The sequence below is a fragment of the Pseudophryne corroboree genome, chromosome 7, assembly GCF_028390025.1.
Source record: "Pseudophryne corroboree isolate aPseCor3 chromosome 7, aPseCor3.hap2, whole genome shotgun sequence".
NCBI classification, from domain to species: domain Eukaryota; kingdom Metazoa; phylum Chordata; class Amphibia; order Anura; family Myobatrachidae; genus Pseudophryne; species Pseudophryne corroboree.
Genome location: NC_086450.1, coordinates 233806289 through 233829271, shown reverse-complemented (window position 1 = coordinate 233829271; position 22983 = coordinate 233806289). Strand labels below are relative to the sequence as shown.

Below are 22983 nucleotides of genomic sequence, written 5' to 3'. Positions count from 1 at the left end.
GGAAGCAACCGGTTGCCAGGCGACAGAAGAAGCCCGAGACAGCGGAGAGTGGAAGGCGGAGGGGAAGGGAGAAGGTAAGTCCCTGTAGGAGGAGGAGAGGCGCGGCCAGCCGCTCGGAGAGCTCCGGCCGTGTCCACTTCGCCTCTGTGACAGGCGCACACCACAGGTCAGCGGCCCCACAGAGCGGGCCTGATTCGGGCGCTCTACTGTGGGACGTGCTGCAGGAGGAATAGCGCCAGTCCAGGGTCCTTATTCTCCACTCTAACCAAAGCATACACTACCGCTGTCAACTGTTCATCGCTTCACAAGAGAATCCTTCACTTCAGAGCACAGATTAGCGGGACGCCGCAGTCTGTATAGACTTGTAAACCGTTTGGACTTTAGTACATATTATCATTATTATTATTTTGTGGCATTTTTCTTTTTCTTTTTTTCTTTTTCTTTTTTTCGACTTTACAGCATTTGTTCTTTCAATTGAACCTTGCACTTCAGAATTTAAGCTCAAACCAGGAGCGTGCCCCAATCACTGACTGACTTTTAAACCGAATTTATACCTGTTGGGAAAGAAAGTATCTCAGCATCTTAGAATAAACAACCCTAAGTATATTACCTGCTTTTTCATTATTGATTTTAGTTTCACTTTATAACCGTATCATTCACCACTACAAATAGGGTTTGAGCGCTGGTTCCCTGTGGATTTATCCACATCTGTATACTTATGTCGGAGGCTAAGTACTTGGGGTACGTGGTGGGCCAGGACCAAATCAAACCTCAGGTCAATAAGGTGGAGGCGGTTGCTGCCTGGCCAAGGCCTGAGAGGAAACCCCAACTCAGGGCCTTCTTGGGCCTAGTGGAATATTACCGCAAGTTTGTCCCGAACTTTGCCACCAGGCCAGCTCCTCTTACTGATTGCTTGAAAAAGCAAATTCCGGATAAGCTTGTGTGGACGTTCCAGGTACATGAGGCCTGGAAGGACTTAAAAAGTGCCCTGTGTAAAGCACCAGTGTTGATAGCCCCGGACTTTGGTAAAAGGTTCATCCTGCAGACGGATGCTTCAGGAACAGGCCTTGGAGTAGTCTTGTCTCAGGAGGTAGGTGGGGAAGAGAATCCCGTCCTCTACCTCAGCAAGAAACTACTGCCTAGGGAACAGCAATATGCCACAGTAGAGCAGGAATGCCTGACTATCAAGTGGGCAGTAGAGACTCTGAGGTACTATCTCCTGGGATGGGAGTTCACCTTAATCACCGATCACGCTCCGCTCCAATGGATGTGCCTAAATAAGGAGACCAACGCCCGGGTAACACGGTGGTTCCTTGCCCTCCAGCCCTACCGCTTCAAGGTCCAGCACAGAGCAGGAGGATTACAGGGCAATGCGGATGCCCTTTCAAGGAAGTTCCTCTCCTCAAAAGGTGCAGCGCCCTGTGGGGTGAAGCTAGAGGGGGGAGGAGGACTCGGATACAGACTGACCCGAAAAGGGGTATGCCTGCTGAGATTGGCGAGCAGGTATGTGCACCAAAGAAGGACTCAGCTTCACCTGTAGGCTCGAAGCTTAGGGGGAGCATATGTGGCAGTCCAGTCCGGATGCCACCCCAGGTGTTTGCAGGGCACAACGGGTGCCCAGGCTAAGGCGACCTGGGTTTAGGACTGGACCAATAGGAAGCGCCATGGAGGTGTTGGAACACCGCAGGTTGTCTCTTTAATGTTGTGTCAAAGATTATCTGGCAGTTGAAAATTATAGTATTGTGTTGCTGTTGATACACAGAAATACCCTGCAATTTCATACATGAGATCCGATCCATGCAGGTCCGGTCCAGGCATTGGAGCAAGTGCTCCCAGCAATCAGGCACACCTGTGCCACACTTTTATAAAGCTCGTTAAGGCAAGGGCTCAGGGCTCCTGATGCCAACAAGTGGCCAGGCGATAGAGGGCGGGCCAGTGGGTTAGAGACAGGGAGCCTGAGATTGTGTACATGCTGTTTGTGAACTGGTGCCTAATTAAGGTGCCCATTGAACTTGCTGTGAAATGTCTGTTTACTATGCTGTGGAAGTAAATGGACTGCTTTTCTTTCATACAACTCTGTCAGCGTCTTGTCTGGTGGAAGGTCGCTTGTTACAATATACATATATATGGCTGTGGTGAGCTCCTCCTGGGTCCTGGCACCCATACTGTTGGTGTGTATATGTATATATATATATATATATATATATATACACACACACACACCAACAGTGTGGGTGCCAGGAGCCAGGAGGAGCTTACCACAGCCAGGGAACAGCAGTGGGGCTGTGGGTGGCGGTTGCTGTCAAGGTGTGCCCGGCGGGAGGTGATTTTCCTGGACTCTGGGATGCTATGCTCCTCAGCTGCAGCAGAAACAGCATGGAAGGGTCGCGCAACATCATGCGTTGCGACGTTGACAGAGCAGGAGGGGTCACCAAACCAGACCAAGTGAGAGGGTAACGGGGAAGGAAGAGGGGAATATCGATGGGGCACACAGCTGGCAACAAACTAATAAACTACAAACTATAGACTCGGTACTATGTGTGATGCCACAGTATAACAAAAGGCTTTCCTTACTTACATACTCAAGTAACAGCAACAGTGACTTACTGAATATCCATATCCTCTGGACTTACCGACTTACAGTAGCTTATGGAAAAGGAATAAGCCACAGAGAGGAAACAAACTTAAACTGCACTAATTGCCCTCTAATAAATTCAGAGGACACGGATACAAGGATATATTTTCACTTCAAGGGCCCCAACGTTGGTACTGCAGTTAGATACGTGTTTACTGGTAAAACTCACTCGTGCTGACTAAAATACCCGGGTATTCACGTACTTGCCAATATATTCATACATTCTACAGTGTATTTTTGGCAACACTGTATATTTTTTATGTATTTTTTGTAATGCATGCAAATATACTCTGGATAGGAAGCAGAAGGGAATGCAGTGAAGGAATATTCTTACATTTAAATTGTAAACTGATCTCACTGTACTACTTTTGCTGATTTTAATAAAACTCTTCTTGAATTAAAATTATACTTACTGATGAAGCTTTCAGTTGGAAGTTGACGAAGTTGATAACCTGAAAAAGAAAGGGAAGGTAATTAAAACTATGTGTGTAATTTGATTTTTCTGTCTATACGCCATATTAGTTTAATACTCCTTCCATTCAAGTATATGAGTATATGTGATTTAGGCTTACCCAAGCGAGCCTAGAAATTTAGCTTGGTTGGAGGCACTCAATATTACCATAACCACCCATCTGATGGTGACATCAACTGAGGGTAAAGGGTGGTTACAACTGGAGGCACTGCTGAGATCCCGGGTTAGTTTGTTAGTTTAGAAGACTAGGCTATAATAGCACGTAGAGATACGGATTGTGTTACTAGAGAGGATATGTATCTGTGGTGCCAGCAGAAAGGGAAAAATCCCCAAAGGTGTTTCAGGATAAAAGGACATTTTTCAGAATTTTCTGACAGTGATATACTATCACAGGTCAGGACATTGTATGGAGTTTTTGAACCTCAAATAGTGGACAAGTGGAGAGGAGGAGAGTTGGGAGAAATCTGTGCTATACTCATAGAAACTGAAAAAGACTTAGATGCAAGTTTAATTCCCAGTAGGATAATAGCAGGTAAAGACTCAGGAAGAAAATAGAATATTCTATGGTCTAGTCTTCTGAGTGGGCAAGAAGAAGATGATCACAGTGCTCACTACAACCCTCAACTGTCATCTGCAGATGGAGCGGGTAGTAGTTCTCCTAGATCAAAGGATGTAAAGAAAGAAGGGAGTGATACACCAAATGCATCCAAGAATAGTGAAGACCGATTAGCAGGTCAGTTTGAGTCCATAATGGATCGGGTGGTCACACAGCTTAAGAGGTGGCATTATGAAGGGAGCTACAGGAGGTTACGCCTTTTTTCAGGAATCCAGCCAGTACCCCATGGGGAAGAAACGTATGAATCCTGGAAAGAATCAGCTAAACAACAGACCGAGGTGTGGCAGTGTCCGGACCACATAAAAAAAAAGAGTGGTAGTTTGAGGGGACCAGCGATGGGCGTAATACAAGCGGTTAGGTGGAGTAACCCGAATGCAACCATCGAAACATATTTTGAAGCTCTTGACTATGCTTATGGAACCATGGAGGATGTAGAGGATCTAGTATCAAGAATGCATCACACTTTCCAGGAAACGGGAGAAAAATTAAGCACTTTCTTATACAGGTTAGATAGACTATTGTATAAAATACAGGTGTATCCACATTTATCTTGACGGTTAATAGGATTAACTGTGACTGGCCAGTCAGACTTAATCCCCTGCTGTAATGACTTAATCTCCTGCTGTATTGTTCTCTGTATTGTATTGCAGTTGAGAACAATAGATGAAGGGTTTATGCTAATAAGTCATGTTGTGACCAGGCACAGAAAACTACTCAAGATAACGGTGGATACATCTGTAGTAGATAAAGGAGGATTGCAGAAAACCGAAGTGGATGCCAGTCGAATGAAACAGCTACTGAGAGGTGCCTTGACTGCAGACCCTGCAGCACAGAAATTCCGTTGTTCTGAGGCTCGTATAGTTACTCCTAGTTTTAATGATTTAATGAAGGAGGTAAAGCAAGAAGAGACTTTAATTGAAATGAGAGACCGTACCATAAAAAGGTAAAGGTGGTGGTGCCTACTATGGAATCTAAATCTAACCCATTTGAGGATTATTTTTTTTAAACTATTGGAGGAGCAAAATAAAAAGATAGAACACTTCATTGCTACTCAAGGTGTTAACGCTAACGTCCCCTACCGAGGCAATGCGACCAGAGGAACAGGACGAGGAAATAGGAATACCAGAGGATGCTTCAAATGTGGACGATATGGTCACCAGGCTATTGAATGCAACCAGATTAGGGGCAATAGCAGTAACGATGATAATAATAGTAGGGATGAGACTGGAGAAGGCACAGGACAGGGAAATGAGAGGGGGAGGTCAGTGGTCCCCTCACCAGCCCCCTAGAAATTGGAAGATGTGCCATGGAGAGCTCATGGTGGAATGGAGACATCCCAGAAGGTTTATTGGGACCCATCCCTATGAGAGAAGCTAGAATAAATGGAAAAAACTGTGAAGTTTTATTGGATAGCGGTTCACAGGTGTCTAAAATTTTTGAATCATGGTATCGAATGAACATCCCTGATGTGACGATACAGTCATTGTCTGGATTGGTTATATGGGGACTCAGTGCGGAGAAGTATCCCTATTTGGGTTATGTTAATGTTACCCTGGAGTTTGAGCGAGATGGGATTGAGGGAACCAGTCGGATCCCATTTATTGCATTATATGCCCTGAAATTCCTGAAGGCAGAGAAAACCTCCCCATTATTGTGGGAACAAATACCCAATTATATCAAGCATTGACTGATTGGTGTAGGGAAGAAGACAGAAAGGCCAGTATAAGCACCTTGGTTGTTCACACCAATGAAGAATCAGCATGCTTAAAACCTGAAACTGCTGAAAGGCCAATAAAAGTTTCTCCTATCTGCGAAAATGACTATGATCAGTGTTTCAAGGGTAGTGATATCTCGGACCCTGAGAAGGATGCTTTGATACGAGAATTAGTGAAGAGGGCTCAAGCTTTCTCAGCGGAAGAATGGGACCTAGGAAAAGCTAAAGGAGTGGCGCATCCAATCAAACTAACCAATGACACCCCTTTCCGTGAACGATCCCATAGGATCGCTCCAGCAGATTTTGATGACATTAGAACAAATTTAAAAGGACTATTAGAGAATCAAGTCATTATTGAGTCCAGAAGTCCATTGTTATTGCCAGGAAAAAAAATGGGAACATCCGTATGTGCGTGGATTATAGAACATTGAACCAACGGACTGTACTGGACCAATATACTGTTCCCAAAATTGATGATGCTTTGGACTGCCTTCAAGGCAGTAATAGGTTTTCAGTTCTGGACTTAAGGAGTGGTTTCTACCAGATGTGCTCTAGCGATAGAGAGAAGACTGCATTCATTTGCCCTCTGGGGTTTTTTGAATTTTTGATGATGCCTCAGGGAATCAAAGGAGCTCCCGCAACTTTCCAGTGAACTATGGACAAGGTAGTTGGGGATATGAACTACCGTGAGGTGTTAGTATATCTGGATGATATAATAGTTTTCAGAAATTCCCTGGAAGAACACAATCACCGCTTACTTAGAGTGATAGACCGGCTGATTGAAGGAGGGTTGAAATTGTCTTTGGACAAATGTCACTTATGTCAGTCTTCTATAAAGTATTTAGGTCACATCGTCAGCCATGAAGGGGTAGCCACTGATCCAGCTAAGGTGGAAGTAGTGGATAAGTGGCCCCGTCCCACTAAATTGAAAGACTTGCGCTCTTTCCTAGGTTTTTGTGGGTATTACCAGAAGTTCATTCCGGGATATTCAAAAATAGCTAAGCCCTTGACTGATCTTACAAAAGGATACCCACCAGTTTGGAAGAAGAAGACCCTATTACAGAAAAAGCCGGGATCAACCTCAGAGAGTTACTTTCAGCCAAGTGAGCCATTTGGAGAAAGGTGGAGCCCTCAATGTGAGAGAGCCTTTGGAGAGCTAAAATAATGCTTGACCAATGCTCCTGTTTTAGCATATGCAGACCCTAACTTACCGTATACACTGCATACAGATGCTTCTCAAGACGGTATAGGGGGAGTATAATATCAACCACACCAAAACAAATTAAGACCAATAGCATTCATAAGTAGGGGGTTGTCAAAAAGCGAAAAAAGGTATCCAACTCATAAGTTGGAGTTTCTGGCCTTGAAATGGTGCATAGTTGAAAAGTTTCATGACTATCTATATGGCGCTTGCTTTGAAGTCCATACAGATAATAACCCACTTACCTACATACAGAGTACAGCGAGGCTAGATGCCACTGGTCACCGCTGGCTGTTGGCTCTAACATTGTATGATTTCAGGATCAGATATCGACCCGGTAATACAAATACAGATGCTGATTCCTTGTCCATGATACCTAACCAATCACCTGATGATACAGAAGAAGAATGGATAGAAGTGCCAGCAGGAGAAATAAAAGGGATGTGTCACCTTGTTAATCATATAAGGAGTGGTAATGAAACACCGGAATTATTAAGCAGCCTGGGAGCTACAGGGCAGGCTATACCATTATCTTATTGCTGGATCAGAAACATGGAGCTTGAGGGAATATCTAAAGTTAGGCCTCGCCAATTGCAAAAGTATCAGAAGCATGACCCCTGTATAGGATATGTAATATCTAAGGTGACAGGAAGTGCAACAGTACCCATACCCCAAGAATGGGCTAGGGATAGTCAACTGTTAGAAAGACAAAGAAAGAATTTGTTATTTAACAAAGGGATCCTATACCGGAACCGACCAAAAGTGAATGGGAGAGGAAAATTCCAACTTGTACTTCCTCAGAAGCATCGAGGCCAAGTATTAAAAGCCCTGTACGATGACCATGGACATGCAGGAATTGATAAAACCATGGGGTTGATAACTGATAGGTTTTATTGGCCAAATATGAAAGTTGAAATAGAAGAATACTGCAAGACCTGTGGGAATTGCATAACAAGGAAATCCTTACCTACAAAAACCGCTCCATTAATCACAATCCAAAGTATTGGCCCCATGGATCTAGTGTGTATAGACTACTTATCCCTAGAAGTTGAACCTGGAAAAAAGTGTAATGTACTTGTTGTGACGGACCATTTCACTCGCTATGCGCAAGCTTATGTAACACCCAACCACAAAGCTTCAACAGTGGCCACTACCCTATGGGACAGGTTATTTATTCATTATGGACTACCCAATAGACTGCATTCCGATCAAGGGAGGGATTTCGAAAGCAAACTTATAAAAGAACTGTGTGCAACTTGTGAAATTGAAAAATCTAGGACTACCCCATATCACCCGCAAGGAGAGCCTCAACCTGAGAGGTTTAATCGCACGTTATTAAATATGCTAGGAACCCTAAATCCCTTAGATAAAGTCAAATGGAAAAGGCATATCAATAGATTAGTGCCTGCTTATAATTGTACATGAAATGAAGCTACTGGAATGTCTCCATATTTCCTCATGTTTGGGAGAGAGGCTAAATTGCCTATTGATGTGTGCCTGGGAGTATCTCCTGATGTGAAAACTTTCCCTTCTCACTCTAAGTACATGGAAAACTTGAGGGAGGAATTGAAATTGGCCTATGAGTTAGTAAATGAATCTGCCAAGAAACTGGGAGAGAAGAACAAAGTGCATTATGACAGGAAAGTGAGAAATCAAGTTTTAGCTCCAGGAGATAGGGTACTGTTAATACACCTTGGATTGCAGAAAAAGTTTAAAATAGCTAATTGCTGGAAAGAGGAACCCTATGTTGTGGTGGAGAAATTCCATGATTTACCTGTGTATTGGATTAAACCAGAAAATGGGGAACACCCTTTGCTTACGTACCATCGTCAACATTTACTCCCGATTGGACAGGAAGTTCGGTTGGGACCTTATACTAAGCGGGAAAATCATTCTAATAAAAGGAGATCTAAAGAAGGAATGATAGGCCCACAAATGCAAGTCGACAGAGACGACCAGGAAAGTTCGGAAGAAGAGGAGATGGAAAGTTTGGGATACTATTATAAAGATGTAAATACTACTGCGCTAGAGGGGTCGTCTCTAAAGGTTGGGGATACTACAAGGCCCTTTAAATCCCTAACTAAGGATAGTCCTAGTTCTGAGTATACTGTAGATAACATGACTGAGAACGAGAACGATAGTGCAGAGTATATGTATATTAGGGAGGACACTAATGGGAATGAAAGTGAAAGTGAGGTCGACAATAGCACTATAGGTAGAGGAGGTCCATTGAATGAGGGAGGAAATGAACAATCTGAGGTCGAAGGAAGGCCAATAAGAGTCTGTCAACCCCCTTATATACTTACCTATGATGAATTAGGGGTACCAAGAGTTGTTCCTAGAGTGTTGCACTCTAATTTAGTATACGGGTGGCTGTATTTTGGAAGTATATATGTATAAAGTCGAAAGGAGACAGGAAATGAAATAAATGAAATAATTTCACAAGTATTTGAGGGTGGTGATTACACTGCACGGGTGCAAGTTTATCACCACATAGGGATTGTGTATGTATATATATATATATATATATATATATTCTTTATTGTATGTATATTATTTATTTATTATTTATTGAATGAACTATAATGCGAAAAATGCATTAACATAGATTGAAGGGACTATTTATTCATGTGAATAGAAGGTTCAAGAAAAAGACACCACGAGCCCTGGGCAGGCACCCGCAAGAGGAGCAGTTGGCCGTTACTGGAGGAGAGGGGATATATAGTGCTGCAGGGAGCAGAGCGCGGGGGGTCTGCTGTGTCGGTTGGAGCTAGGAGAGGTTCAGGATCGGGACGGAGGAGATTGTTGTGCCGGACCAGGAGGCATCTGACCCCGACTCACAGAAACTCACGCTGACTTACTTACCCGATAGGAGCGGTGGGGTGTTTGGACCCAGAGCACATCGAGTGTCACAAAGGGGATGTATATAGCCAGCCAGCAGCTGAGCTGCCACAGCAAAGACAGCAAAGGCAGAGGACGGAGACAGGCGGTGATGCAGGGACGCCACGGAGGGGAAGACTGAGGACGGAGACTGTTGGATTGACGCGTCCCCGAGCTGCGGTTCCTCCTCTGAGTGACAGCACCAGCAACCTGCCTCTTGTGTGAGTACAGTACAATAGTACAGTGTATGCTGGTCACTTCATTAGACACAGCTGATAGCCCAGGCCAGTGACAGCAGCTCCGCACCAGAACAGGCACAGCATTGATAGAAGCCTGCATTGATGCAAGCCCCACATCCTACAGTGTTAAGCAGGAAAAAGGGAGCAGCAGCTTGAGAGGACATAGATATACGCAGGCAGCGCATAACTGGCACAGTAACTGTCATACTGTGAGAGGACCAGAGTACATCTGCTAGTGAGTCTTCATGCCAGCAAGAGGCTGGGGGAGATAAGTGATCCAATTCAGCTTTAGTGCCAGGGAGAGAGGATTTACCAGATCAAACTTACCAATTACCACCATATTATAAGGAATGGGCAACAAATATTACAGCAAACATTAAGGTGACTGTATCATTTATATTTATTTTGTTGGAGAACTGGCGAATGTATCAGTATAACAATTTATAGCAAGTGTGGCAACAAACTAATAAACTACAAACTATAGACTCGGTACTATGTGTAATGCCACAGTATAACGAAAGGCTTTCCTTACTTACATACTCAAGTAACAGCAACAGTGACTGACTGAATATCCATATCCCCTGGACTTAGCGAAGCAAGCCTAGAAATTTAGCTTGGGTGGAGGCACTCAATATTACCATAACCACCCATCTGCTGGTGACATCAACTAATGGTAAAGGGTGGTTACATATGGCCCTCCTATTTATGCTCCAGTCCCACCCCCCACCCTTCATATTCCAGTAATATAGTGGTACAATAGGTTAGTTAAATTCTGATAAAAATTAACCCTAACATATGTGTGTGTGTGTGTGTGTGTGTGTGTGTGTGTGTGTGTGTGTGTGTGTGTGTGTATGTTGCATGCTTCTGTGCTAAGGAATTTACACTGTAATCTCCTATAGAGGCAGAGACTGATGTGAATGACAAATATTCTCTGCACAGTGCTGCGTAAATTGGTGGTGCTATATAAATAAACAATAAATTAGAAAATGTAGATGTTGTTCAATACAATAGGCTACTTTGTGAGCTTTCATTTGCACAAACTAGCTATTCCTGTCCTCTTTTGGGGTATTATAGTTTAGTTTGGATGCTACTCTACAGCTTTGGAATTGCCTAACCCATCCTCTACCACTTCAAACTCCATTTTGTGTTACCTTCCCCATAGGGGATTTTAATGACAGTGTACAAATGATCATGTCAGACAATCCCTTTGACTACTGGGTGGAAAAAGACTGTTTAAGATTGTCTCCTGAATGCTGGGCCCATATGCAGAGATGTGCGCCAACCCCCATGTTTTGGTTTGGTTTAGGATACAGTATGTATTAATTACGTGTGTTGGTTCTAACTGGGCCGTAACTAGGGGGGGGGCCAAGGGGTCACGTGCCCCGGGCGCCGCAATGAGGGGGGCGCAAAATCCTCCAACCAGTACCCCCAATGCAGCGATCCCCTCCCGCAGCCAGCAGCAGCACTGAGGAGGGCGGCATTGACGGTATATGGACTGTACCAATGGCGGCGTCCATAGATCTAATAAGCCGCATCAGCCGCCCCCGCACACACCAGCTGCTGACTGCCCGTAACTGCAGACTTGTGTGAGCAGCACAGCAGCAGTGCCAGACGCCCGCCTACTTCCTCCAGCATGGTGGCCGCTCCCACCCCCGGGATCAGCCACCAATGTGCTTCTAATGTCCCTCCTGAGTCTCCGCCCCTCCTCTCTGAGCAGTGCGGCTGCCGGGTGGGCCTGTGGGGAAAGGAGGATGAGCACTGTCGGAAGAAGGCTAGCAGGACCGTGGCTAGCAGGGGCTCATCAGTTCAGCAGTCGGACCACACAGTTGGCCACACTGGTAAGAGTAATGCTCCAGCAAACCTGTGCTCTTCCTCTCCTCTATGCTCAGTTCCTGTCTGAGGCTCCGAGCACCTCTGCCCCTGTCCTGCTCTCTGAGCACTGTAAATTTCTGTCTTCACCAGTCACAAGTGTATCTATGTCACCACAACCCCCCTCACCCTAGTCACCAGTGTATGTCTCCAGCCCCCCCAACACAAGCGTATATGTCCCACCAGCCCCAGTGTATATTTCTCCATGTTCCCCCTTTGGTCGTAGTGTGTATTTATTCATGTCCCCCCTCCCCCAGTCACCAATGTGTATGTCACTATGTGCTCCTCCATCATCTCCATGTCCCCCTTCCCCCTCCCCCAGTCACCAGTGTGGTACATTTCTATGTTCCCTTATCCCCTCCCGTAGTCACCAATGTGTATGTCTCCAAGCCCCCCTCCTCCCTGTCACCAGTTTTTACGTCTCCACCCAGTCACCAATGTGTAAGTCTCCATGTCCCCCTTTCCCCAGCCCAGTCACCACTATGTTCATCACCCCCCACCACCACCAGTCACTATGTCTCTATATCCCCCGTCCGGCCGACTTGTGTCTGTCCACTTCCCCCTGTAACCAGAATGTATGTCTCCATGTACCCCCTCCAGCTGCAGTGTGTATGTCTACATGTCCCCCTCCCCCTCCAGCCACCCCCTTTTTTCTTCCACTTGTCTCTTCCTCACCGCCTTACCTTTCCTCCATTTCTGCTGAAGGCGATGGAGTCCCACTGACCTACTAACAGAAGCAACAAGGTACTGTCGGCTGTCAAACAGATCCGCCTCTTGGCAAGAGCAGTGTAAACTGGGACCTGATGTCATGACGTCACGTCGGGGCCAGACTTAGAGAGGGAGGAGCAGCAGTACACAGCAGCACCGCCGTCCAGGAGTGAGGAGAAGGATGCCACCGCCATGGGAGATAGACAGTGACAGCAGCTGATGGTGAGTCTTTTGAAAAATTTTCTATAAAAAATAGGTTCTATACAATAATAAACACTTTAATATTCTCAATTATTTAATTATATTGGTAGCTTAATATTCCTTACAGTTTAAAATATCAAACCCTATATCATATATTTTGCTACTTTAAACTCTAATAATATGCTACCAATATAATTACATAGAGAATATTAAAGTGTTTATTTTTTTTTATAGAACCTATTGTATTGTATCTTTCTCTCGGCAGGGCGCACACCAATCTCAGTGTAATGAGACTAAGGTTGCACTACTGCGTGGCGTAGCTTGAATTTATTTTGTTTATTTTTTTATTTACCTATTACTTTTTGTCATTTTTTTAATTCTCATTTATTTGTTTATTTATATATATATATATATATATATATATACATACATTTTTATTTTATTTTATTTCTTTTTTTTTTGGGGGGGGGGGTGCCATATTACTGACTTGCCCTGGGTACTGAAAATCCTAGTTTCGGCCCTGGTTCTAATTTGGCAAAACCACCCTCACATGCTTTGGTTTTGGATCTGTATTGTTTTTTAAAAAATGCTAAAAAAAATCATGTAATTTGGGCTTGTTTTTGTTCCTACAGTATTTTTTAACCTTAATAACATTAATTTCCAGTCACTTATGTCCACTTCACAACTCATAATATTGTTTTCACCAATATTGGTCAAAGGCTGCAGCGAGCTGGCTGGTTACTAACCGATAGAGCAGCGGCACAAACACGCGGCAGTTTATAGCACATCTATAAAACATTGCCACATAGAAGTGGCAGAAAATAAAAGTGGTGCTAGATGGAACTGTGCTTGGAATTATGTTGGATATTAAAAAGGGCAAGCACAGTTTTACAAACCAAGCACTTCAGTGACAAAAACTGCCACTTTTGTGGCTGAATTGCTTGGTTTGTTTGGGCCCCACAAAACAAGCTACCAATGATAGCACATGGTGTTTTAATTATCTGTACAGTTGGAAGAAGTCTTTATCACTCTCATCATTTTTTACACATTATGAGGAAGTAGCGTCCTATGCTGATTATTTATAAGGTTCCCAGCTGTGCAAAAAACTCTTTCCTAGTACTCACTGGAGTGTGGGCAGTTTAAGTACACAAAAGCAAGTTTGTACAATGGGTTCCAATTAGCCTTTTTCCTCCCAGTAGTCAAAGGGATTGTCTGACATGATAATTTGTACACTGTCATTAAAATAATCTTCCACCATTCTGCGAATAGTTACAGTAGAAGTGTCACTAATGTTGGGCAATTCTTTGAGACCTGACTAGATATCAAAATGTTGTGTTACTATTGTGCACTGAGTGGACTCATCACCAGTGGGTCTCTTAGGAAGCTTACATTTTTTCCTGGCAGTAGCAGTTGCAGGAGAAACAGAAGGCGGAGTCATCATTGTGTCATGTGCCACTTGAGCTTCCAATTTGCTCACAAGAAGAACTTTTTATTTCTTAAGATCTGTGTCAGTTGGAAAGAAAGCCATTGTGTATGACTTAAACCTAGTATCAAGTATGCTCGCCAAAATGTAGTGATTCAATTTCAAGATGTTGACAACCATTTGGTCCTGGGGAAGTGAATAAATAACTTGATCTATTAGTCCAACATATTTAGCAAAAATACTTAATTTCATCTCCTCCTTCAGTTTCTCGAACTGCCTTTCCATTAGTTTAATTAAGGGAATCTCTTGATCCAACTGACTTCATAGGTTACTACTTCAATTGGTTTCAGTACTTTGCATGAAATGGAACGAATTCTTCACCATACTGGACTAAGGTACATCCCCCATCCTCTTTCTATGTCATGGCTTGTTGTGTATGCTTGGATGGCTTGCTGTTGTTCATCCATTTTCTGAAGCATATAAAGGGTGGAATTCTACTGTTTCTACAGCTGCTATAATCTCCTACATGCTGTTGCTGAATGCTAAAAATGTCCCCAAAATTGTTGTCCCACATATAGCATCTCCTACACACCCCTGTCATTTAAAAAAAAATTGTACCACTAAGTTGATTGTTTGTGCAAAATGTGGGACATGATAAAATTCACCAAGTTGTAATGCTCTCACAATATATGTGGCATTATCAGAAATGACAAATCCTTAGAGTCCTTGCAGAGTAAACCATTTTGTTATGACATCTCTTAGTTTTTTTAACAGGTAGACATGTGCAGTATACCTCTTAGTGAAGTCAGTGATATAGGGAGTAATGTACATGTAAATGAGCTAGCGTTTTGTGTTAAATACTGCTGCTGCTGCTGCTGCTGCTGAAGGTGATACATCCACCCAGTGGGCTGTCACAGTTGTGTAATCTTTGCTTTGACCAGTACCGCTTGTCCACATATCTGTTGTTAAGTGGACAGTGGGTACATTAGCATTTTGTAGACCAAGAATTAGTTTTTCTTAACATCCTGGTACAGGTGTAAATCCTTGGTGTTGGCAGGTGTCTAAGTGGTTAGAAGAGGTATCACATATGTTTGGCGGCCAGGTGATTGATCCTTTCCCTAAAAAGTTCCCCCCATACCTTGTTCATTGAATCAGATTCAGAGAGGTAGGATAGATTGATACGCAACAGTGATTCACTGACAGCAATCTCCAACAGGAAGTTCTTTTATTAGGCCACAAGGTATACAGCAAGAATTGGATAACCACAATAATGAAAATGGGAGAAAACAATTACAAAGGTGGAAGATTACAAGAAAATCAATTTAGTTACTGCTCACAATACACTGGGACATGCAAAAATTCAGGAGTTTCAATCAATCTAATTACAGATATATGAATATTCTAAGAAAAATGATATGACAAGAAAAACAGTGAAGGTGATTAAGAATATAGTTTTCAATTTCAGTTGCTACTTTTTTAAATATCCTTGATACTAAAAAAAAAGGTCCCAGTCTTCACCAGCAATATACGTTGGAGGTCATTGATCCTACAGTGCCACAGTATAGCAATGGGGAGGGACTGTGGTATAACTGGACTTGTTGCACAAGAAATGGAGAGCCTACAGTGCCACAGTCTTACAATGGGGGCTGTGGTATAACTGCATTTTTAGAAGAAATATTGATCCTGGGATTGGCAAGTGAATGTCACTGGACTGCAATGATGTATTAGGATGTAGATAACGAAGGTGTCATAGAATCTCTAACAAGCAACTGTCTCTGTAGTAATTATCTCTTGGAACAAATAACTCTAAAACAGCTCATTCTCTATGAAGTACTTCTCACAATTAGTGTCTCTGTACTGGTTAATACTGTGTTTAAACAGGAGGTCACTGTGTGAGATTCTCAGACAAGGGTATGTGTGTAACAATGGACAATAGGGCTTAGCACCTCACCTTCCTGCTGTACGCAAAACAAACAGTCTCTGTTACTCGCTCTGAACCTTACAGGTTACTCTCTCCTGGAATCTGTCTTAGCAGTTTCAGCCCTGTCAAAATGGCCACAGCATCTGCACCTCTGCATAGGCCTGGTGGTGTCTGGTCCCTGGCTGAGAAGTCTCACACCCGCTCTCCCGGTTCCCCACACTCACAATCCAGCTGCCTTAACTCTGCAGCGCCACTCTCCTGTGCTTCATGTGACCACCCGGTGCACGCCAAATAAGCTCTCCAGCTTTACTCGACACCACACATTCAGGGCCTTCAATGGCCTCTATCCAACAACATGTGCCACCACGCTCTTCTTCCCACAAGGCTCTGCTTACTCTCTCCATCTCTGTCCAATTGGACCCTGACACCTCACAACTTGACATATGACCTGGCTCTGGTCCATCCTTTAACCCCAGCTGTACCAGCCAAATGAGCCATCAGGTTGCACACACTGTCATTTACTGTATATTTGAAAGAGATATAGACAACTGTCTCTGTGGTGCCACACATTCAAAGAGTTGCTTTTCAGGTAAAATGGAACCGAGTTTAAATTTATTAGTGGGGACACAGGACCTCAGTTAACTGTCTAAAATAAGATGAATTAATGGCAGATATTGGCCACAGGGGTGTCTGTATGGGTCCGAGCGCGCCTGGCAAAGTCAGAGGCTGGCACCCCACCCCCACCCCCACCACACGTTTGAAATAAGGTGTGAGTATTGGAAATGGGGCATGGTCTTGTGGGGGAAGGGCGTGGACACAATAGTACCCCAATTCAAATGAAGCCACACAATAGTGTCCCTCATTCACATTACACCGCACAGTAGTGTCTCATATTCACGTTACACCATACCTCCCCCCTACCCCTTACCCACCATTCCCACAGACTGACCCTAACCCGCCCCGCCCAGCCTCTTCAGTGGTGCCTAACCCTAACCCACCGTTCCTAATCTCCCTCCCTGCAGCCTAAACCTAACCCTCCCATGCGGCTTGCCAGTGGAGACTTTGACACCAACTCGATTCAAATTTTGCCATTCTGCATCGCTATCTATATTGGGATGCCAGCATCAGCATTCCGAGCAGTTTCAGGGAGGCTGGCATCAGCTTTTCGACCGCCGGGATGCCAAACGCTGGCATCTTGACTGCATCTCAAATGAAATGCTAATGAGATGCTGTAAGATGAGCCTCAAATGGACCCAGCATTTAACCAAACACCATTAGTTGGATGGTAGAAGTACTTCCTGTTAGAAGAAACATCAGGGTGCCATCACTTCCAAGATAAAATGACCAATTATACAATTAACTGATATACATTTCCTTGAACCTGGCCTAGTTGAAATAGGTAAGATTTGTATTTTCTTTACTACACTCAACAAGTTAAAGTTTTCACTTACTTACTACTTACTTACATCTAACATGCATGAAAATCTTGTAGTTTTCCAGGTACCACAGTCCCTTCTCCCAAACACTGACACTTTTTTATTATCTTCAACAACAAATAGATCTATAGCACTGTGCTATATAACAATTGCCGTGTACCTGGTGAGAGTCTGTTACTGCCGGTGCGGCTCCCTTGCTGTCGGGAGCTCCCAGCAACAAGGGCTGATGGGAGCTGTTGTTTATTTTGAGTCTGATTACAAGTGCGGTGCTGCCGGACGCCGGTGCCGCTCCAGCAGTAACAGACTCTCACCAGGTACAGTCTGACAGTACCACTTTTCTATCCTTTGGCTGCGGGTGGCACCACCAGGTGGCGCCCCCTCCTTGCCTGGCACCCCTGGCGAATGCCATCCTGGCCAATGGGTAGATACGCCCCTGATTGGCCACAGATCTAATGCTAGCATAGCCGTTTTGATTTCAGTAATCTACTGTGCAACTGGATGGCAACTTTTATACTTGTAAGCATTATTTTACAGTAAATTTTTGTTTGAAACTACCAGTAGTCTTCTTAGTCCACTTCTGGGAAGAAGATTCACCCCCCCCCCCTTCCCCCAGCAGAGCAGCAGCAGGCCTAGTACTCAAGAATTTGTCTGAGAAATCCTGGATAGGGGAGGAGTCAGTTAGCCTTAGCAAATTGGATGCAAGAGGACTACTTGTGATCATTAATGAGGATATTGATGAAAAAGGTGTTGGCGGTGGAGTTTGCAGGAGCTGGAATCTACCTGAGAGATGGGGTCTTGCAGATTTTCATGAACTCTCTGCAAGATACGTAACAGGGAGGAGGTTCCTATATGGTTAACGTCCCTACATCTACTTGCTTTATAAACACTGCAGATGGCTTGACACTTGTTCTCAGGATTTGAGTAAAAATAATTCCACACATGTGAGGTGGATTTTTGGGTCTTATGCCCTGGCATGACAATAGCCTTCTTCTCATCATGGGCAAGAACAGCAGCGACTGGTGCCTGACTTACATAAATAACATCCTCATCATCAACATCCTCATTAATGACGTCAGCTACACAAATATCCCCCTCATCCTGTTGCACTTCCACAGTGGTATCTTCAATTTCTATTTCACCATCTATACTTGTGCTGCTCATCCCTACATTTGCAGAGGGTGCAGTAATGATGCAAGAGGCTTCTCTATGAGTACAGTATCAGAAATGTCAGACTCCTCACACATAGCTAACATAGACTCTTCTCAGGGATTTGTGATTTTTTTAGAACAGTGTGTTCTTCAGCCTTAGTGTTTTTTTTCTGCACTGATTTTTCTGTTTTATATTTGACACCTCTTCCTAATGAGAAGGTGTTGTATCATCATGTGAGGTTACAGAAGAATATGCCTGACTGATAGCAGTTCTAGAACCTGCAATCATAACTAAAGGTCAAGGCCTAAGCCTTTCCTTGCCAGTACATGTGGTGTATGGCATGTTGCCAATTTTATGTTTTTTGCCAGTAAACTTTCCCTGTATTGTGAAATATTGTTTTGATTTCAGATGCCCTTTCTTAAACCCTCTATTCCCTTTAACACTGGCTTTAGTAGATGTTGACTGGCAGCAGCCACAACATTAGTATTTGGTTACTGATCCTGCTCTTCCATTGACTGATCGTGATCCATATCGACTCACAGCGCTTATATTATTACCATGGTGGGTGGTACGGCACCTACTGAGCGTTATTATAACACAATGCCACTGCTTGGCCCAGAACACACACTATTTATTTTATTTGTATTATTTATATATATTTTTTTTATCAATGGACAACAACGTCACACTGCAACTCACACAGTTCTTATATTATTAACGCGGTGGCACAGACTGGCCATAAACACACACAGATTTTATTATATTTATTTTTTATACACTGGTGCGAATCACTTTGCTTATATTATAGTAATGGTGGCACACACCAATAAAGTTTGGCATGCACCACCATATGTATGTACAATTGGGATTCAAAATGCAAAGGACAGCTTTTCAGATAAGAATTCTGCGTTCTGAGGTCTTACTGCACATGTAGACCATAGGGTGGGGGGGATGGGGGGCTTGGCGGGGATCAGAGAGTTATCCTTACTATTCCTCTCAGGGAAAATCCAGAAAAACTCATGACTTACCAGTGAGGTAGGGCCATTTACCTGTTGGTTGGTCATGACGATGTAAAGAAAAGGATTGTCTCTTTGTTGGCGCACTAAAGAAGTAAAGTGTATGTCTAAAATGTAACTTTTAATGTTGTCAATTAAAATACCTCACGGTGTGAATAATATAAGACAATACATATAGAAATAAAATATATATATGTCATCAAGATTATTAAAAATGGTTCACTGTGTACTATTATTGATTCCAAATGATTTTTTAAAGTTTCCACCCTGGTAATTATCTATAAGACTGTAGTCAATGGTCACGTGGTAATTACCTTTTAGAGCTTCTTAATGTGAGTCAATAAAAAAAAAAATTCTTTACCATGTCAGGAATCATATTAGTAATTTAGGATTGGTCCCTGGTGGATATATTTTTGATTGACTCGTATTAAGGAGCTCTAAAAGGTAATTACCACGTGACCATTGACTACAGTCTTATACATAATTACCAGGGTGGAAATACATAAAAAATCATTTGGAATCAATAATAGTACACAGTGAACCATTTTTAATAATCTTGACATATATATCTTTTATTTATATATGTATTGTCTTATATTATTCACACCGTGAGGTATTTTAACTGACAACATTAAAAGTTACATTTTAGACATACACTTTTCTTCTTTAGTGCACCAACAAAGAGACAATCCTTTTCTTTACTTTGTCATTTTCTACCTTTATTGTCTATGATGGCACCCCCTATTGGTAGATGGAGAATTAGTTTATAATATTGAAATTGGAGATCATATATGATTAATAGTAGTAGCAATTGATTAACTAGTGCAGAAGATAATCCTTTTCCCATTTCCCTTTATCCAGAACTGTTAGTTGGTCAGCAGTGTGACACGATCCTGTATTCTTCAGACATTGCTGCTACAACCCCACCAAGTTATGACACTAATGGCATCATAAAAGCCTGCTCACAGAAACATGACATTGATGTCATCATACAACTTCCCCTGTCCACTTGAAGCAAATGGTGCAGTGTAGTCACACCCACCTCTTCTTTTAATACCATATCTCCCGGAAACAATGTACAAAAAAATAGGCTAGTGAAATAAGGGGAAAAAGAACAGTCATTTATCCCACTGCATTTCCCCTGGGAAGGGACACATGAACAGATCAGCTGTGAATTCATTTATCTGGCTTGTTCCTGGTCTGCAAACAAACAACAGTTACCACGTCTTTCATTGGCACATAGGAATCTCTGTAAACTGATTACACCCTCAGTAATTCTATTATTTGCTAATGTATTTCATAGTTATCAGCTTAGAACAGGATGGGAGGGACAGAGTACAGGTGACCACAGGTGAAGTGTTCTTACACCTGAATGTAAATATGAGGGTGGTTTAATAAATAAAGTAACAAGACCTCTCATTGCATACATTTATTCAAGTCATACATATACGTATAATCAATAATATGGCCATGGAACACAATCATTTTCCACATAGTCCCCATACTTGTCTAAGCATTTGTTTCAATAGTACTTCCAAGGACATTTTCCTGGCATAGAACAAATCTGTGTCAATCATCTGAACCCCAGTTGCTCATGAACGATTTTGAGCACAGAACCCACTGAGATGTTCAGTGCATCGGCAATATCACTAGAATGCGTTTGTCCTTCTGAATCAGCCCTTGACATTGTCATCTTTGGTGGACTTGCTTGGCCGGCCGGATCACTGCTTATCTTGAACGTCTTTTCTGGAGTTATCAAAGGCGGGGCACGAAACCCAAACCTGTTTTTGTGACTTGATGTTATCATTGTACACCTCAACAAGCTGGTGATGAATTTAAGCTGCTGATGTGTCCTTAGGACACAGAAATCAAATCACACTAAACATCTCAATGTTTGATCATGTTTCCGTCAGCCCCACCATCTGACAACTGATGTTGGGATAGTACAACGGATATGAGGCCCAGTCTAATTGCCATGAGGGCAAGCAGTGATCTACCTGTTTGTGGCCTGGTGGAAAATCAGAAAGAAAGATAGAACAATACACACGTGAGAGGTCTTGTTATATTGCTGACTGAACCAGAGTCGTATAAATATAAAAAAAGTCACAATAAAAGGTGACATTTTTCATTTACTGAACACTTCAGTGTGCTGATGAAATCATAGCTTTTATCACCTGCTACACCCATTATCCAGTCTATAAACCCTTCTGGGCATATTTATCACAATCCACTGATTTGATGTGATCATTTTCACACTCATTTTCAAAGTTGGAGTGTCGGGACAGAGATTCCAAGAAATCCCTGTCAGCAAAGGGTAGAAGCAAAGAGATACAGCAGCTACCTCTATCAGCCATCAGGCTGTGCATCTGTATCCTTCTCTTGTATAAAATGCGTTAGAGTAGCCCATCTGAAGATGGCATTAGGTGCTGGGGCCAAACTTTTCAATGGCTTGATAAACTTCACATTTTAGTAGCCCCCATAGAAACCAGCCCACGGGAGGAGTTGGGTGGATCGTGAGCATACTGTACATTCAATCCCACAAAATGAGTGCCACATGTAGTAGGCACGGTCCTGATTTCCCCTCACTTTTACTACTCACTACAAACAAGGGATCTAAGTGCAGGGGTTTTGAAGGAGAAAACTGATATGGAAATAATGAAGGGAATGTTTCTAAATGGTCTGAGTTCAGTCCCAGCTCCAAACACTGATTTACCCACTGGTTAGACCAGAAGAAATATCCATGCAGGAGGGCGATTCATAAGCTCAGACCTTGAGGAAGATGCACTGTGTATCGAAACGCGTTGCCTGAGGAGGACTGTGACTGGACTAATTCATCACCTGCCGGTGGACTGGGATATCTGGGGGATGCCTGGGATATTCTTTGTTAACTGCACTATTGTCTACCTTTTTACAGTAGATCAAACCATCTGGTGAGAGTATATTCATACTGTTTTAGTTCGTATGTCATTTTATGAATGTGATTAAAATGATAAATACACTATTGGAAGCTTTTTTTCTCATCTCATATGTACGGTGGAGTGGAATTGACACCCCTATAGAGAAGAAGTATTTAAAATTGGGGGATACCTGCTCCTATGAATGTGCGATTGTCTACATTATATCTGTAGACCACCAAATCTGGTAGGGAGAAAACTGCACTATCTACATCTGGGGACTGTGAATGTATGATACACTATGACATTCTTTTATGTTTTTTTGAGGTCATTTAAAGATGACCTCAAGGAACCTCTAGCATTGAAGACACATCTCACTTGGTGGATTCTGTTTGGATTATCTATAGAAGGGCGCCAAAGGACATAGTGGTGATTTCTTTGTTTCCTGTATGCTGCTAAAAATATATACACCTACTTTGGCACTTAATTTGGTAACGCTTGTATGCAAAAACCAAATTGAAATCTTATCTGGATTACGAGATATTGAATAATTTTTTCGCCCCTTTTCACCCCTTTGGCGGTAGACTTTTGAAAAATCCCTTCTTAGTG

The 22983-nt window shown here is 42.9% G+C and overlaps 2 long non-coding RNA genes across 3 annotated transcripts in view; one reads left to right on the top strand and one right to left on the bottom strand.

Moving 5' to 3' along the window:
- LOC134945020 (uncharacterized) overlaps positions 1 to 9933 on the bottom strand; it is a 78630-nt gene extending 68697 nt beyond the window's left edge. For both annotated transcript variants that reach the window (XR_010182019.1, XR_010182020.1), the window contains exons 1-2: positions 9504 to 9933; positions 3049 to 3087 (exon numbers count right to left, since the gene is read on the bottom strand). This is a non-coding gene — a long non-coding RNA (uncharacterized LOC134945020). The remainder of the gene's footprint in view (positions 1 to 3048; positions 3088 to 9503) is intronic.
- On the top strand, positions 9350 to 22478 carry LOC134945021 (uncharacterized). The gene is made up of 3 exons (XR_010182021.1): positions 9350 to 10138; positions 12332 to 12556; positions 20342 to 22478. It is a non-coding gene; the product is annotated as an uncharacterized LOC134945021 (long non-coding RNA).
- The last annotated feature ends 505 nt before the right edge of the window (positions 22479 to 22983 follow it).